The sequence below is a fragment of the Montipora foliosa genome, unplaced genomic scaffold (genome assembly GCF_036669935.1).
Source record: "Montipora foliosa isolate CH-2021 unplaced genomic scaffold, ASM3666993v2 scaffold_412, whole genome shotgun sequence".
Taxonomy (NCBI): Eukaryota; Metazoa; Cnidaria; class Anthozoa; order Scleractinia; family Acroporidae; genus Montipora; species Montipora foliosa.
In genome coordinates, this window is record NW_027179715.1 from 1,140,001 (window position 1) to 1,145,000 (window position 5,000).

A 5,000-nucleotide genomic window follows, 5' to 3' on the forward strand; every position below is an offset into this window, starting at 1 on the left:
TTCAATAAAATTTTCGCTGGAAAAGGACTCTGTGGTATTTTCTGCCTTTGTGAATTATAATATCATTTTGTATATTGAATTTTCGAGCTTAACGTTGAAATGTGATATGGGAGACGTTTTTTAGTATTGCTCTGTAAGCTGGAAGGGTTCACAGGCCTGTTGGAAGCGTGCTTGAGTTTCAACAAAATGAGCCCCAAAATCAGTGAAGAATTGTGACGCAGTTGAATAATAAAGTAGCTGCTATTTCTAAAATGATGGAATTACCTGGTGATAAATAACGTCGTACGCGTCTTGGAGAGTAAATTTTGACTTTGCATAAACAAGAGTTGGGTGATTGTGATCTTTGTTTTGACTTCGCTCATTTCATTGTTAAACTTTATAACACTTGACAGAAAAAGAAACTTACAAAAACCCGGTATCTTGCCATCATTTGACACAGATACTTCACTGTTTGGCGAGTAAACATGCCGCGGTAACTTCATCACGGCGCCCGCTGAATTCCGGCGATGTCACTTTCGATTTTGCGATTTATTTGTGTAGCCAAAACGTACAATAACAAAATTGAACGTTGCAAAAATCCCCCAAAATGTTTGTCGCTGATCGTAACTTTTTATATTCTATATTCACGCTTCAAAATAAATGTTGTTTTCATGTCGTAAATATGTTATTCTCGAGCGATCGTCCTGGAAACTTCCTTCTGCTCTTTCTAAAAACTGTGTATCAATATTTATTTACTTTTGCATCAATATTTGTTTTTGCATAAAGCAAGCTAACAAAATCTGTACCTTGCTGAGTTCGCATTTGTTAGCGTTAATAGTATTTTCGGTCCGATGCTTCTGTTTTATGAGCGGTATATTATTTTGGGATCCAAACACTAACCCCGTCCAACAGGGATTAGCTTCAGTGAACTTCGTATTACAAAGCTGTCAGATGCTCAGAGGGCACGCTTAAACTTGTGGTCAAATGAAGTTTATCAACATGTCAGCCCAGAAGCCAGTGTTTCTCACTTCCCATTTATTTTCTTCAATCGTTCTGCGTTCAGTACTTTGCTAGTAACCACATGTCTTCTCAGACTATTTACCCATGACTTCTACCATGGCACTACAATGATAGACAATACCAAAACAATATCGTGCACTGTTAGAGCTACATATTACGCAAGGACAGGTCTGTTTCGTCGTACGAACGTGTGAGGACCTGTGAGTTAAAGGGCCTCGTGTGGTATGACTTCTTAATGACCGCCCAACTTGAAAAAAATTGTTTGGAACGGTGCACGTACCACAGGCAACCCAGTGTACCCTCACGGAGTGTCTAGTTTTATTTTTTTCCGTGTCGGTAAGAGTCTTGCCTGTCACTTCCCTGCTAAGTGGTGGCTTTGTGCATACAGCCTTCTGCGCGTATTTTCTTAGGATCGAGAGGGTAGTGGGAAATGCGTAGATTACTCTGGTGGACACAGTAGAACGATTAACTTAACCGGCAATGGCGTCGAGAGTCATGTAACGCGAATGGCGTTTTAGTGGATCTTTGAACAAAATATACCCTTATGAAGCTAATGAATGGCAGGTCAATTGGATATAGAGGCGGTGGAATCTTAAAAGCGACGAGTAATGGACTTCGACAACAATCTATCGCCCGTCGAAACGAAATCAAAGTGAGCTGTATTTATCTGAAGTATATGGTAATTTGACACGATTGAGTTTCTTGCCTTCACGCACGCAATGAAATAGGAAGAGGTTCTCGCCTCTAAGAGCAAATATGTTGTTTGTTTCAATAAAATTTTCGCTGGAAAAGGATTCTGTGGTATTTTCTGCCTTTGTGAATTATAATATCATGTTGTGAATTGAATTTTCGAGCTGAGTAAGGTTGAAATGTGATATGGGAGGAGTTTTTTAGTATTGCTCTGTAAGCAGGAAGGGTTCACAGGCCTGTTGGAAGCGTGCTTGAGTTTCAACAAAATGAGCGCCAAATTCAGTGAAAAATTGTGACGCAGATGAATAATAAAGTAGCTGCCATTTCCAAAATGATGAAATCACCTGGTGATAAATAACGTCGTACGCGTCTTGGAGAATAAATTTTGACTTTGCATAAACAAGAGTTGGGCGATTGTGATCTTTGTTTTGACTTCGCTCATTTCATTGTCAAACTTTATAACACTTGACAGAAAAAGAAACTTACAAAAACCCGGTATCTTGCCATCATTTGACACAGATGCTTCACTGTTTGGCGAGTAAACATGCCGCGGTAACTTAATCACGGCGCCTGCTGAATTCCGGCATGTCACTTTCGATTTGGCGATTTATTTGAACGTAGCAAAAATCTCCCAAAATGTTTGTCGCTGATCGTAACTTTTTATATTCTGTATTCACGGTTCAAAATTAATGTTGTTTTCATGTCGTAAATATGTTATTCTCGATCGACCGTCCTCGAGACTTCCTTCTGCTCTTTCTAAAAACTGTGTATCAATAGTTATTTACTTTTGCATCAATATTGGTTTTTGCATAAAGCAAGCTAACAAAATCTGTACCTTGCTGAGTCCGCATTTGTTAGCGTTAATAGTATTTTCGGTCCGATGCGTCTGTTTTATGAGGGGTATATTGTTGTGAACAAAAATTTGGTTTATGAACGGAGTTGATAATGTAAATTGACCACCGTACAGAGATTCTAAAAGCTGACGTTTCGAGCGTTAGCCCTTCGTCAGAGCGAATCGAGGGATTATGGGTTACGTGTAGTTTTTATAGTAGAGTGGGAGCTACGCTATTGGTGGTAACATGGCAACGTGAAAAGTAGGAATATATTAGTTGAATGAAAAGCGTTCGTTAATACCGTGAGGATTAAGGGTGCCGATTTGAAAGATGAATTTTTGTTCCAGATTCTTGCGGCTTTCCGTCGTACCTAGATGTAGGGAAAGGCCGCAGATAGCCATGTGTTTTTTGGAGTGGTTAGGCAGATTAAAATGGCGAGCGACTGGCTTAGATGCATCCTTGTCATTCTTCTCAACATCGCGAAGGTGTTCGCGGAATCGGTCACCTAGTCGTCTACCTGTCTCACCAATGTATAATTTATTGCATAACGTACAGGTTATGCAATAAATGACATTTGCGGAGGTACATGTGAAACGATCGGTGATCTTAACAGATCGCTTAGGTCCCGATATCTTGCTAGTGTTAACAATGAAAAGACAAGTTTTGCATCGTGAGCGCGCGCATTTGAAAGTGCCGGGTTGCTCGTTGGTCTTGAGCGCGCTTCTAACTAAAAAGTTGCCTACGTTTTTGTCGCGTTTGAATGAAATAAGTGGAGGTTGCGAAAGATTCTTCCAGTCTCGGGATCATTTTGGAGTAATTTAAAATTACTAAGAATGATGCTTTTGACTGCGTGATTATGAGGATGGAAAGTGAGGGTGAATGGAATTCTGTCATTCTTATCTTTCTGTGACGTTTGTAGTGACGACTGTCGATCAAATTGTTGGGCGCGATGATGGCCCGCTTTGACCACAGAGACAGGATAGCCACGTTTTTCGAAGAACTGGCACATCTCCTCTGATTTGCTGGAAAAATCGGAGTCATCACTACATAGACGTCGAAGTCTAAGAAATTGAGAATAAGGAATGGAGTTCTTGACATGTGATGGATGTGACGATGAATACAACAAATAACTGTGTGAATCAGTAGGTTTGTAGTGCACACTAGTACATAGCACGTTGCCTCTAATAGAAACTTTGATATCTAGGAAAGCCAATGAAGTTTCCGAAATTTCCCAGGTATATTTAAGAGCCGGATGAAAAGAGTTGACGGAGGTTATAAATTGATCGAGTTCTTCTCTGCTGGATGAAATAGCGCCGATGCAGTCGTCGATGTAGCGGCCGTAGAGTTCAGGTTTGGGGCCGTTGTACTGATTAAAAAATTGGTGTTCAACATATCCTACAAAAAGATTGGCATAGCTAGGTCCCATTCTTGTGCCCATCGCTACACCATTAATTTGTTTGTAATAGTTGCCGGCGAATGAAAAGCAGTTAAGCGTTAAAACTAGTTCGGCAAGGCGGAGGAGCGTTTCCGAGCTAGGTTCTTTGACAGTGCGTTGATCGAAAAAGTGTTTAAGTGCTTGAAGACCTTCGCTGTTAGGAATGACTGTGTATAGAGATGTAATGTCCATGGTGAAAATAAGTTTGTCTTGGCCGGAGAAATTGAAATCGCGGAAAATTTGTAGTGCGTGTGTACTGTCTTTAATGTATGATGGCAAAGATTTGACGATAGGCGTCATAATCCTGTCTAAGTAGCTAGAAATGAGTTCGGTGGGGCAACTACAGGCAGAAACGATAGGTCGACCTGGGTTGTTGGGTTTGTGAATTTTAGGCAAGAAGTAAATGCACGAAGTTCTAGGGGTGTTGATGATGAGATTAGTGGCAGTGTCCGGTAATTCTTGATTAACTATAAGATTTTGAATGGTGTCTTTGACAAGTTTTTGATTGTTGGAAGTGAGATCTTTAGGGATTTTGGCATAAAACGAGGTATCCGAAAGTTGCCGCAAAGCTTCTTTTTGGTAAAGGTCGGACCGCCAAACAACTACCGCGCCGCCTTTGTCGGCCGATTTGACAACTATGTCGTTGCGTTTACTAAGATTTTTAAGCGCCGCCCACTCTTCCGAGGAAAGTTTGGAAAATTTAGTGTTGCGATTGAATTTAAGTTTGTGAATGTCGTGACGGCATTTTGTAAAAAAATCTAAGGAGGCAAATTGTCCCTCTGGGGGAGTCCATTTGGATTTGCGAACTAGAAGTGTTTCAAAAATATCTTTATTAGGAGTGTCCGAATCATCCTCTTTGTCGTGAAAAAAGGCTTTTAACTGAACGCGGCGAAGGAAAGGTGTTTGGGCTCCCATCCAAACACTAACCCCGCCCAACAGGGATTAACTTCAGTGAATTTTGGCATTACAACGCTGTCAGATGCTCAGCGGGCACGCTTAAACTTGTGGTGAAAAGAAGTTTATCAACATGTCCGCCCAGAAGC